We start from the raw sequence: 13,439 nt of genomic DNA, 5'->3' as shown, positions 1-13,439 counted from the left end.
AAGGGAGGACAGGGGGGTTGCAGCCAGGTGGAAGGGAGGACAGGGGGGTTGCAGCCAGGTGAAGGGGGGACAGAGGGGGTTGCAGCCAGGTGGAAGGGAGGACAGGGGGGTTGCAGCCAGGTGAAGGGGAGGACAGGGGGGTTGCAGCCAGGTGGAAGGGAGGACAGGGGGGTTGCAGCCAGGTGAAGGGAGGACAGGGGGTTGCAGCCAGGTGGAAGGGAGGACAGGGGGGTTGCAGCCAGGTGGAAGGGAGGACAGGGGGGTTGCAGCCAGGTGAAGGGGAGGACAGGGGGGTTGCAGCCAGGTGGAAGGGAGGACAGGGGGGTTGCAGCCAGGTGGAAGGGGAGGACAGGGGGGTTGCAGCCAGGTGGAAGGGAGGACAGGGGGGTTGCAGCCAGGTGGAAGGGAGGACAGGGGGGTTGCAGCCAGGTGGAAGGGAGGACAGGGGGGTTGCAGCCAGGTGAAGGGGAGGACAGGGGGGTTGCAGCCAGGTGAAGGGAGGACAGGGGGGTTGCAGCCAGGTGGAAGGGAGGACAGGGGGGTTGCAGCCAGGTGAAGGGAGGACAGGGGGGTTGCAGCCAGGTGAAGGGAGGACAGGGGGGTTGCAGCCAGGTGGAAGGGAGGACAGGGGGGTTGCAGCCAGGTGAAGGGAGGACAGGGGGGTTGCAGCCAGGTGGAAGGGAGGACAGGGGGTTGCAGCCAGGTGAAGGGAGGACAGGGGGGTTGCAGCCAGGTGGAAGGGAGGACAGGGGGGTTGCAGCCAGGTGGAAGGGAGGACAGGGGGGTTGCAGCCAGGTGAAGGGGAGGACAGGGGGGTTGCAGCCAGGTGAAGGGGAGGACAGGGGGGTTGCAGCCAGGTGGAAGGGAGGACAGGGGGGTTGCAGCCAGGTGGAAGGGAGGACAGGGGGGTTGCAGCCAGGTGAAGGGAGGACAGGGGGGTTGCAGCCAGGTGGAAGGGAGGACAGGGGGGGTTGCAGCCAGGTGAAGGGGAGGACAGGGGGGTTGCAGCCAGGTGGAAGGGAGGACAGGGGGGTTGCAGCCAGGTGGAAGGGAGGAACGGGGGGTTGCAGCCAGGTGGAAGGGAGGACAGGGGGGTTGCAGCCAGGTGGAAGGGAGGACAGGGGGGTTGCAGCCAGGTGAAGGGGAGGACAGGGGGTTGCAGCCAGGTGGAAGGGAGGACAGGGGGGTTGCAGCCAGGTGGAAGGGAGGACAGGGGGGTTGCAGCCAGGTGGAAGGGAGGACAGGGGGGTTGCAGCCAGGTGGAAGGGAGGACAGGGGGGTTGCAGCCAGGTGAAGGGGAGGACAGGGGGGTTGCAGCCAGGTGGAAGGGAGGACAGGGGGGTTGCAGCCAGGTGAAGGGGAGGACAGGGGGGTTGCAGCCAGGTGGAAGGGAGGACAGGGGGGTTGCAGCCAGGTGGAAGGGAGGACAGGGGGGTTGCAGCCAGGTGGAAGGGAGGACAGGGGGTTGCAGCCAGGTGGAAGGGAGGACAGGGGGGTTGCAGCCAGGTGAAGGGAGGACAGGGGGGTTGCAGCCAGGTGGAAGGGAGGACAGGGGGGTTGCAGCCAGGTGAAGGGAGGACAGGGGGGTTGCAGCCAGGTGGAAGGGAGGACAGGGGGGTTGCAGCCAGGTGAAGGGGAGGACAGGGGGTTGCAGCCAGGTGGAAGGGAGGACAGGGGGGTTGCAGCCAGGTGAAGGGGAGGACAGGGGGGTTGCAGCCAGGTGGAAGGGAGGACAGGGGGGTTGCAGCCAGGTGGAAGGGAGGACAGGGGGGTTGCAGCCAGGTGAAGGGGAGGACAGGGGGGTTGCAGCCAGGTGGAAGGGAGGACAGGGGGGTTGCAGCCAGGTGGAAGGGGAGGACAGGGGGGTTGCAGCCAGGTGGAAGGGAGGACAGGGGGGTTGCAGCCAGGTGGAAGGGAGGACAGGGGGGTTGCAGCCAGGTGAAGGGGAGGACAGGGGGGTTGCAGCCAGGTGAAGGGAGGACAGGGGGGTTGCAGCCAGGTGAAGGGAGGACAGGGGGTTGCAGCCAGGTGAAGGGGAGGACAGGGGGGTTGCAGCCAGGTGAAGGGAGGACAGGGGGGTTGCAGCCAGGTGGAAGGGAGGACAGGGGGGTTGCAGCCAGGTGGAAGGGAGGACAGGGGGTTGCAGCCAGGTGAAGGGAGGACAGGGGGGTTGCAGCCAGGTGGAGGGAGGACAGGGGGTTGCAGCCAGGTGGAAGGGAGGACAGGGGGGTTGCAGCCAGGTGAAGGGAGGACAGGGGGGTTGCAGCCAGGTGGAAGGGAGGACAGGGGGGTTGCAGCCAGGTGAAGGGGAGGACAGGGGGGTTGCAGCCAGGTGGAAGGGAGGACAGGGGGGGTTGCAGCCAGGTGAAGGGAGGACAGGGGGGTTGCAGCCAGGTGGAAGGGAGGACAGGGGGGTTGCAGCCAGGTGGAAGGGAGGACAGGGGGGTTGCAGCCAGGTGAAGGGGAGGACAGGGGGGTTGCAGCCAGGTGGAAGGGAGGACAGGGGGGTTGCAGCCAGGTGGAAGGGAGGACAGGGGGGTTGCAGCCAGGTGGAAGGGAGGACAGGGGGGTTGCAGCCAGGTGAAGGGGAGGACAGGGGGGTTGCAGCCAGGTGGAAGGGAGGACAGGGGGGTTGCAGCCAGGTGGAAGGGAGGACAGGGGGGTTGCAGCCAGGTGAAGGGGAGGACAGGGGGGTTGCAGCCAGGTGGAAGGGAGGACAGGGGGGTTGCAGCCAGGTGGAAGGGGAGGACAGGGGGGTTGCAGCCAGGTGGAAGGGAGGACAGGGGGGTTGCAGCCAGGTGGAAGGGAGGACAGGGGGGTTGCAGCCAGGTGAAGGGGAGGACAGGGGGGTTGCAGCCAGGTGAAGGGAGGACAGGGGGGTTGCAGCCAGGTGGAAGGGAGGACAGGGGGGTTGCAGCCAGGTGAAGGGAGGACAGGGGGGTTGCAGCCAGGTGAAGGGAGGACAGGGGGGTTGCAGCCAGGTGAAGGGAGGACAGGGGGGTTGCAGCCAGGTGGAAGGGAGGACAGGGGGGTTGCAGCCAGGTGAAGGGAGGACAGGGGGGTTGCAGCCAGGTGGAAGGGAGGACAGGGGGGTTGCAGCCAGGTGGAAGGGAGGACAGGGGGGTTGCAGCCAGGTGGAAGGGAGGACAGGGGGTTGCAGCCAGGTGAAGGGGAGGACAGGGGGGTTGCAGCCAGGTGAAGGGGAGGACAGGGGGGTTGCAGCCAGGTGGAAGGGAGGACAGGGGGGTTGCAGCCAGGTGGAAGGGAGGACAGGGGGGTTGCAGCCAGGTGAAGGGGAGGACAGGGGGGTTGCAGCCAGGTGGAAGGGAGGACAGGGGGGTTGCAGCCAGGTGAAGGGGAGGACAGGGGGGTTGCAGCCAGGTGGAAGGGAGGACAGGGGGGTTGCAGCCAGGTGGAAGGGAGGACAGGGGGGTTGCAGCCAGGTGGAAGGGAGGACAGGGGGGTTGCAGCCAGGTGAAGGGGAGGACAGGGGGGGTTGCAGCCAGGTGGAAGGGAGGACAGGGGGTTGCAGCCAGGTGGAAGGGAGGACAGGGGGGGTTGCAGCCAGGTGGAAGGGAGGACAGGGGGGTTGCAGCCAGGTGGAAGGGAGGACAGGGGGGTTGCAGCCAGGTGGAAGGGAGGACAGGGGGGTTGCAGCCAGGTGAAGGGGAGGACAGGGGGGGTTGCAGCCAGGTGGAAGGGAGGACAGGGGGTTGCAGCCAGGTGAAGGGGAGGACAGGGGGGTTGCAGCCAGGTGGAAGGGAGGACAGGGGGGTTGCAGCCAGGTGGAAGGGAGGACAGGGGGGTTGCAGCCAGGTGGAAGGGAGGACAGGGGGGTTGCAGCCAGGTGAAGGGAGGACAGGGGGGTTGCAGCCAGGTGGAAGGGAGGACAGGGGGGTTGCAGCCAGGTGAAGGGGAGGACAGGGGGGTTGCAGCCAGGTGAAGGGGAGGACAGGGGGTTTCAGCCAGGTGAAGGGGAGGACAGGGGGTTGCAGCCAGGCAGAGGGGGTTGCAGCCAGGTGGAAGGGAGAACGGGGGGGTTGCAGCCAGGTGAAGGGGAGGACAGGGGGGTTGCAGCCAGGTGGAAGGGAGGACAGGGGGGGTTGCAGCCAGGTGGAAGGGAGGACAGGGGGGTTGCAGCCAGGTGGAAGGGAGGACAGGGGGGTTGCAGCCAGGTGAAGGGGAGGACAGGGGGGTTGCAGCCAGGTGAAGGGGAGGACAGGGGGGTTGCAGCCAGGTGAAGGGGAGGACAGGGGGGTTGCAGCCAGGTGAAGGGGAGGACAGGGGGTTGCAGCCAGGTGAAGGGAGGACAGGGGGGTTGCAGCCAGGTGGAAGGGAGGACAGGGGGGTTGCAGCCAGGTGAAGGGGAGGACAGGGGGGTTGCAGCCAGGTGAAGGGAGGACAGGGGGGTTGCAGCCAGGTGGAAGGGAGGACAGGGGGTTGCAGCCAGGTGGAAGGGAGGACAGGGGGGTTGCAGCCAGGTGGAAGGGAGGACAGGGGGGTTGCAGCCAGGTGGAAGGGAGGACAGGGGGTTGCAGCCAGGTGAAGGGAGGACAGAGGGGTTGCAGCCAGGTGGAAGGGAGGACAGGGGGGGTTGCAGCCAGGTGGAAGGGAGGACAGGGGGGTTGCAGCCAGGTGGAAGGGAGGACAGGGGGGTTGCAGCCAGGTGAAGGGGAGGACAGGGGGGTTTCAGCCAGGTGAAGGGGAGGACAGGGGTGTTGCAGCCAGGTGGAAGGGAGGACAGGGGGGTTGCAGCCAGGTGAAGGGGAGGACAGGGGGGTTGCAGCCAGGTGGAAGGGAGGACAGGGGGGTTGCAGCCAGGTGAAGGGGAGGACAGGGGGGTTGCAGCCAGGTGGAAGGCAGGACAGGGGGGTTGCAGCCAGGTGAAAGGGAGGACAGGGGGGTTGCAGCCAGGTGAAGGGGAGGACAGGGGGGTTGCAGCCAGGTGGAAGGGAGGACAGGGGGGTTTCAGCCAGGTGAAGGGGAGGACAGGGGGGTTGCAGCCAGGTGAAGGGGAGGACAGGGGGGTTGCAGCCAGGTGAAGGGGAGGACAGGGGGGTTGCAGCCAGGTGGAAGGGAGGACAGAGGGGTTGCAGCCAGGCAGAGGGGTTGCAGCCAGGTGAAGGGGAGGACAGAGGGGTTGCAGCCAGGTGGAAGGGAGAACGGGGGGGTTGCAGCCAGGTGGGAGGGAGGACAGGGGGGTTGCAGCCAGGTGGAAGGGAGGACAGGGGGGTTGCAGCCAGGTGGAAGGGAGGACAGAGGGGTTGCAGCCAGGTGGAAGGGAGGACAGGGGGGTTGCAGCCAGGTGAAGGGGAGGACAGGGGGGTTGCAGCCAGGTGGAAGGGAGGACAGAGGGGTTGCAGCCAGGTGAAGGGGAGGACAGAGGGGTTGCAGCCAGGTGGAAGGGAGAACGGGGGGGTTGCAGCCAGGTGAAGGGGAGGACAGAGGGGTTGCAGCCAGGTGGAAGGGAGAACGGGGGGGTTGCAGCCAGGTGAAGGGGAGGACAGAGGGGTTGCAGCCAGGTGGAGGGAGGACAGGGGGGTTGCAGCCAGGTGGAACGGAGGACAGGGGGGTTGCAGCCAGGTGAAGGGGAGGACAGGGGGGTTGCAGCCAGGTGGAAGGGAGGACAGGGGGGTTGCAGCCAGGTGGAAGGGGAGGACAGAGGGGTTGCAGCCAGGTGGAAGGGAGGACAGGGGGGTTGCAGCCAGGTGGAAGGGAGGACAGGGGGGTTGCAGCCAGGTGAAGGGGAGGACAGGGGGGTTGCAGCCAGGTGAATGGGAGGACAGGGGGGTTGCAGCCAGGTGGAAGGGAGGACAGGGGGGTTGCAGCCAGGTGAAGGGGAGGACAGGGGGGTTGCAGCCAGGTGAAGGGAGGACAGGGGGGTTGCAGCCAGGTGGAAGGGAGGACAGGGGGGTTGCAGCCAGGTGAAGGGAGGACAGGGGGGTTGCAGCCAGGTGGAAGGGAGGACAGGGGGTTGCAGCCAGGTGAAGGGGAGGACAGGGGGGTTGCAGCCAGGTGGAAGGGAGGACAGGGGGGTTGCAGCCAGGTGGAAGGGAGGACAGGGGGTTGCAGCCAGGTGAAGGGGAGGACAGGGGGGTTGCAGCCAGGTGAAGGGGAGGACAGGGGGGTTGCAGCCAGGTGGAAGGGAGGACAGAGGGGGTTGCAGCCAGGTGGAAGGGAGGACAGGGGGGTTTCAGCCAGGTGAAGGGGAGGACAGGGGGGTTGCAGCCAGGTGGAAGGGAGGACAGGGGGGGTTGCAGCCAGGTGAAGGGGAGGACAGAGGGGTTGCAGGGGTTGCAGCCAGGTGGAAGGGAGGACAGGGGGGTTGCAGCCAGGTGGAAGGGAGAACGGGGGGGTTGCAGCCAGGTGGAAGGGAGGACAGGGGGGTTGCAGCCAGGTGGAAGGGAGGACAGGGGGGTTGCAGCCAGGTGAAGGGGAGGACAGAGGGGTTGCAGCCAGGTGGAAGGGAGAACGGGGGGGTTGCAGCCAGGTGGGAGGGAGGACAGGGGGGTTGCAGCCAGGTGGAAGGGAGGACAGGGGGGTTGCAGCCAGGTGGAAGGGAGGACAGGGGGTTGCAGCCAGGTGAAGGGGAGGACAGGGGGGGTTGCAGCCAGGTGGAAGGGAGGACAGGGGGTTGCAGCCAGGTGAAGGGGAGGACAGGGGGGTTGCAGCCAGGTGGAAGGGAGGACAGGGGGGTTGCAGCCAGGTGAAGGGAGGACAGGGGGGTTGCAGCCAGGTGGAAGGGAGGACAGAGGGGTTGCAGCCAGGTGGAAGGGAGGACAGGGGGGTTGCAGCCAGGTGGAAGGGAGGACAGGGGGGTTGCAGCCAGGTGAAGGGAGGACAGGGGGGTTGCAGCCAGGTGGAAGGGAGGACAGGGGGGTTGCAGCCAGGTGAAGGGGAGGACAGGGGGGTTTCAGCCAGGTGAAGGGGAGGACAGGGGGTTGCAGCCAGGCAGAGGGGTTGCAGCCAGGTGGAAGGGAGAACGGGGGGGTTGCAGCCAGGTTAAGGGGAGGACAGAGGGGTTGCAGCCAGGTGGAAGGGAGAACGGGGGGTTGCAGCCAGGTGGGAGGGAGGACAGGGGGGTTGCAGCCAGGTGGAAGGGAGGACAGGGGGGTTGCAGCCAGGTGAAGGGGAGGACAGGGGGGTTGCAGCCAGGTGAAGGGGAGGACAGGGGAGTTGCAGCCAGGTGAAGGGAGGACAGGGGGGTTGCAGCCAGGTGGAAGGGAGGACAGGGGGTTGCAGCCAGGTGAAGGGGAGGACAGGGGAGTTGCAGCCAGGTGAAGGGGGGACAGGGGGGTTGCAGCCAGGTGGAAGGGAGGACAGGGGGGTTGCAGCCAGGTGGAAGGGAGGACAGGGGTTGCAGCCAGGTGGAAGGGAGGACAGAGGGGTTTCAGCCAGGTGGAAGGGAGGACAGGGGGGTGCAGCCAGGTGGAAGGGAGGACAGGGGGGTTGCAGCCAGGTGAAGGGGAGGACAGAGGGGTTGCAGCCAGGTGGAAGGGAGAACGGGGGGGTTGCAGCCAGGTGAAGGGGAGGACAGGGGGGTTTCAGCCAGGTGAAGGGGAGGACAGGGGTGTTGCAGCCAGGTGAAGGGGAGGACAGGGGGGTTGCAGCCAGGTGGAAGGGAGGACAGGGGGGTTGCAGCCAGGTGAAGGGGAGGACAGGGGGGTTTCAGCCAGGTGAAGGGGAGGACAGGGGGGTTGCAGCCAGGTGAAGGGGAGGACAGGGGGGTTGCAGCCAGGTGAAGGGGAGGACAGGGGGGTTGCAGCCAGGTGGAAGGGAGGACAGAGGGGTTGCAGCCAGGTGAAGGGGAGGACAGAGGGGTTGCAGCCAGGTGGAAGGGAGAACGGGGGGGTTGCAGCCAGGTGGGAGGACAGGGGGGTTGCAGCCAGGTGGAAGGGAGGACAGAGGGGTTGCAGCCAGGTGAAGGGAGGACAGGGGGGTTGCAGCCAGGTGGAAGGGAGGACAGTGGGTTGCAGCCAGGTGGAAGGGGAGGACAGGGGGGTTGCAGCCAGGTGGAAGGGAGGACAGAGGGGTTGCAGCCAGGTGGAAGGGAGGACAGGGAGGTTGCAGCCAGGTGAAGGGGAGGACAGGGGGGTTGCAGCCAGGTGGAAGGGAGGACAGAGGGGTTGCAGCCAGGTGAAGGGGAGGACAGAGGGGTTGCAGCCAGGTGGGAGGGAGGACAGGGGGGTTGCAGCCAGGTGAAGGGGAGGACAGGGGGGTTGCAGCCAGGTGGAAGGGAGGACAGGGGGGCTGCAGCCAGGTGGAAGGGAGGACAGAGGGGTTGCAGCCAGGTGAAGGGGAGGACAGGGGGGTTGCAGCCAGGTGAAGGGGAGGACAGGGGGGTTGCAGCCAGGTGGAAGGGAGGACAGGGGGGTTGTAGCCAGGTGGAAGGGAGGACAGGGGGGTTGTAGCCAGGTGGAAGGGAGGACAGGGGGGTTGCAGCCAGGTGGGAGGGAGGACAGGGGGGTTGCAGCCAGGTGGAAGGGAGGACAGGGGGTTGCAGCCAGGTGGAAGGGAGGACAGGGGGGTTGCAGTCAGGTGGAAGGGAGGACAGGGGGGGTTGCAGCCAGGTGAAGGGGAGGACAGGGGGTTGCAGCCAGGTGAAGGGGAGGACAGGGGGTTGCAGCCAGGTGAAGGGAGGACAATTGCCCTGTTGCCCTCCCCCCACCATGGCCGGACCCGGACTCTCCATGACAAGGGGCAGCTGCTTGGGGCCCCACAACAATGACGGGCCCCCGGGGCGGATGTGGATAATGACCTCTTCCAGCAGAGGCTTCTCACACAGGTCACAGCTCTCTCCTCCCCCTTCTGGCCGCTGGGGCTGTGCAGTGGGCGGGGCTTCATTCTTGTCTCTGATTGGCGGGTTCCCTATTGCTCATACACCGGAGGACGGATTACCTCGGCGGCTGATTCCGGTCACCTCCAGTAACGTCTATGGATGTACAATGACGGATCTTCCATCACAGGGGCCACCACAAGAGGTCAGAGGAATGTTCAGGCGGGAATTACCTCAGCCTCAGGGGAGGGGCGCTGTCATTGGACAGGACCTGAGAGCGGCGCCTCATTGGTGGAGTCCGGAGCGGAGCTGCGCTGTTGTTGGGCGGAAATCAGCGTTCGCCACGATTGGTCAAAAGTCGGAGCGTGGGCGGAGCCCATTGGTGGAATACTCGGGAGGCCGTGTGATTGGTGAGTCGCACCGTGTTCTCGGCCGCTGATTGGTGGAGAGCTTTCCCTCACCTTCTCCCCGCCTGGGCGCCAAATGGAGACTGTGAGAGAAATGTGCAGTCCTGGAGGAGGGAAGGTAGAGAGGGGCCCGGGGCCCCTACACAGGTCACCACAGGGGCCCCTACACAGTCCTCACCACAGGGGCCCCTACACAGGTCACCACAGGGGCCCTACACAGTCCTCACCACAGGGGCCCTTACACAGTCCTCACCACAGGGGCCCTACACAGGTCACCACAGGGGCCCCTACACAGGTCACCACAGGGGCCCCTACAAGGTCAGTACAGGGGCCCCTACACAGGTCACTACAGGGGCCCTACACAGTCCTCACCACAGGGGCCCTACACAGTCCACACTACAGGGCCCCTACACAGTCCTCACCACAGGGGCCCCTACACAGTCCTCACCACAGGGGCCCTACACAGGTCACTACAGGGCCCCTACACAGTCCTCACCACAGGGGCCCTACACAGGTCACTACAGGGCCCCTACACAGTCCTCACCACATTTCCCCTACAAAGGTCACTACAGGGGCCCCTACAGAGTCCTCACCACAGGGGCCCCTACAGAGTCCTCACCACAGGGGCCCCTACACAGTCCACACCACAGGGGCCCCTACAAGGTCACCACAGGGGCCCCTACACAGTCCTCACCACAGGGGCCCCTAACCAGGTCACCACAGGGGCCCCTACACAGGTCCTCCATCTTATTGTGTGTTCTGAGAAGGTAGACAACAGGGGCCACACCACAGGGCTCCAATAAAGGTCCTCCATCACAGGGGCCACCACAAGCCCCCCCCCCACAAGAGGTACCAGATTTCCCCTGTTACTGGGGCCACCATAGATCTGCCACTATGACAGGGGCCACCATAGGTCTGACACAGTGACAGGGGCCACCATAGGTCTGCCACTATGACAGGGGCCACCATAGGTCTGCCACTATGACAGGGGCCACCATAGGTCTGCCACCATGACAGGGGCCACCATAGGTCTGCCACTATGACAGGGGCCACCATAGGTCTGACACAGTGACAGGGGCCACCATAGGTCTGCCACTATGACAGGGGCCACCATAGGTCTCCCACCATGACAGGGGCCACCATAGGTCTGCCACTATGACAGGGGCCACCATAGGTCTGCCACTATGACAGGGGCCACCATAGGTCTTCCACCATGACAGGGGCCACCATAGGTCTGACACAGTGACAGGGGCCACCATAGGTCTGCCACTATGACAGGGGCCACCATAGGTCTGCCACTATGACAGGGGCCACCATAGGTCTGCCACCATGACAGGGGCCACCATAGGTCTGCCACTATGACAGGGGCCACCATAGGTCTGCCACCATGACAGGGGCCACCATAGGTCTGCCACCATGACAGGGGCCACCATAGGTTTGACACAGTGACAGGGGCCACCATATGTCTCCCACCATGACAGGGGCCACCATAGGTCTGCCACTATGACAGGGGCCACCATAGGTCTGACAGTGACAGGGGCCACCATAGGTCTGCCACTATGACAGGGGCCACCATAGGTCTGCCACTATGACAGGGGCCACCATAGGTCTGCCACTATGACAGGGCCCACCATATGTCTCCCACCATGACAGGGGCCACCATAGGTCTGCCACTATGACAGGGGCCACCATAGGTCTGCCACTATGACAGGGGCCACCATAGGTCTGCCACTATGACAGGGGCCACCATAGGTCTGCCACCATGACAGGGGCCACCATAGGTCTGACACAGTGACAGGGGCCACCATAGGTCTGCCACTATGACAGGGGCCACCATAGGTCTGCCACTATGACAGGGGCCACCATAGGTCTGCCACTATGACAGGGGCCACCATAGGTCTGCCACCATGACAGGGGCCACCATAGGTCTGCCACTATGACAGGGGCCACCATAGGTCTGCCACCATGACAGGGGCCACCATAGGTCTGCCACCATGACAGGGGCCACCATAGGTCTGCCACTATGATAGGGGCCACCATAGGTCTGCCACTATGACAGGGGCCACCATAGGTCTGCCACTATGACAGGGGCCACCATAGGTCTGCCACCATGACAGGGGCCACCATAGGTCTGCCACTATGACAGGGGCCACCATAGGTCTGCCACTATGACAGGGGCCACCATAGGTCTGCCACCATGACAGGGGCCACCATATGTCTCCCACCATGACAGGGGCCACCATAGGTCTGCCACTATGACAGGGGCCACCATAGGTCTGACACAGTGACAGGGGCCACCATAGGTCTGACACAGTGACAGGGGCCACCATAGGTCTGCCACTATGACAGGGGCCACCATAGGTCTGCCACTATGACAGGGGCCACCATAGGTCTGCCACTATGACAGGGCCCACCATATGTCTCCCACCATGACAGGGGCCACCATAGGTCTGCCACTATGACAGGGGCCACCATAGGTCTGCCACAGTGACAGGGGCCACCATAGGTCTTCCACCATGACAGGGCCCACCATATGTCTGCCACGGTAGGTCGCCACTATGACAGGGGCCACCAAAGGTCTGCCACTATGACAGGAGCCACCATAGGTCTGCCACTATGACAGGGGCCACCATAGGTCTGCCACTATGACAGGGGCCACCATAGGTCTGCCACTATGACAGGAGCCACCATAGGTCTGCCACCATGACAGGGGCCACCATAGGTCTGCCACTATGACAGGGGCCACCATAGGTCTGACACAGTGACAGGGGCCACCATAGGTCTGCTTAGTGACAGCGGCCACCGTGGGATCCCATTACAGGTGCTGCAGAAGAGACCCCATCACTGGGACACACCCCATCACTAGGACACACCCCATCACCAGGACACACCCCATCACCGGGACACACCCCATCACTAGGACACACCCCATCACTAGGATACACCCAATTGCTAGGACACACCTCATCACTGGGACACATCCCATCACTAGGACACACCCCATCACTAGGACACACCCAATCGCTAGGACACACCTCATCACTGGGACACACCCCATCACTAGGACACGTCCCATCATTGGGACACACCCCATCACTGGGACACACCCATCACTAGGACACGCCCATCACTAGGACACACCCTATCACTGGGACACACCCCATCACTAGGACACACCCCATCACTGGGACACACCCCATCACTGGGACACACCCATCACTAGGACACGCCCATCACTAGGACACACCCCATCACTGGGACACACCCCATCACTAGGACACGCCCATCACTAGGACACACCCCATCATTGGGACACACCCCTGCCATCACTAGGACACACCCTATCACTGGGACACACCCCATCACTAGGACACACCCCATCATTGGGACACATCCCATCACTAGGGCATGCTCCATCATTGGGACACGCCCCATCACCGGGACACGCCCCATCACTGGGACACGCCCCATCACTAGGACACGCCCCATCACCGGTGTCAGGAACTCCACAATGAGACGATTGGGAAATATTTAAAGGGAAAGGACAGAATGGATTTGGGGGGAGGAGACATCGGGGAGATTCACCCCGAATGTGAGATAATAAAAGCCACGCCCATTAAAGTCGTTCTACTAAAATCCTGTCCAATCCTCGCCACCTTCCTATCTGTCATTCCTCATATCTCTCTACCCCCGGTGATCCCGCCACGGCCGACACTTCCTGTTATAGGGTGACACCCTGTGACATGCATCCCTGGTGGGCGTGGCCACACACACACACACGCTGGTCCAGACCAATGACATGCAGTCCCCTCTGCAGACAGGGGGGGAGGGGCCGAGAGAAACCAGCAGCACTGAGATGGGAAAAGGATGAAAACAAGAAATATATAAAATAAATAATCTGTTATACTATATATATAAAAATATGAGATTGTATCATGTTTACATAACATTTGGATTTTTAGGAATTTTAAGTCCCTCCCCCCACGCATATCATTTATTTTTTATAATAACGCCAATGAGAGTGAAACATTTTTATTTATATTTTTGTTGCAAACATTTGTGTTCAGAAGTTATACTAAAGACAAAACATTTATTTTTCATTTTCTATAGACAAAGGGAGAGTTATAATCTCTGTCAGGTGTCCCCACTGGGGAGATTTCCCTTCACTTCCTGTCCCATAGTACAAACAGGAAGTGAGAAGAAATCCTTCCAAAGTAAAGGGAATCCCTGGTTGTCACCCCATTGCAAGATTTCCC

The sequence above is a fragment of the Rana temporaria genome, chromosome 4, assembly GCF_905171775.1.
Source record: "Rana temporaria chromosome 4, aRanTem1.1, whole genome shotgun sequence".
Lineage (NCBI taxonomy): Eukaryota > Metazoa > Chordata > Amphibia > Anura > Ranidae > Rana > Rana temporaria.
The sequence above is the reverse complement of the archived record's forward strand: the minus strand, read 5'-3'. Positions refer to the sequence as shown.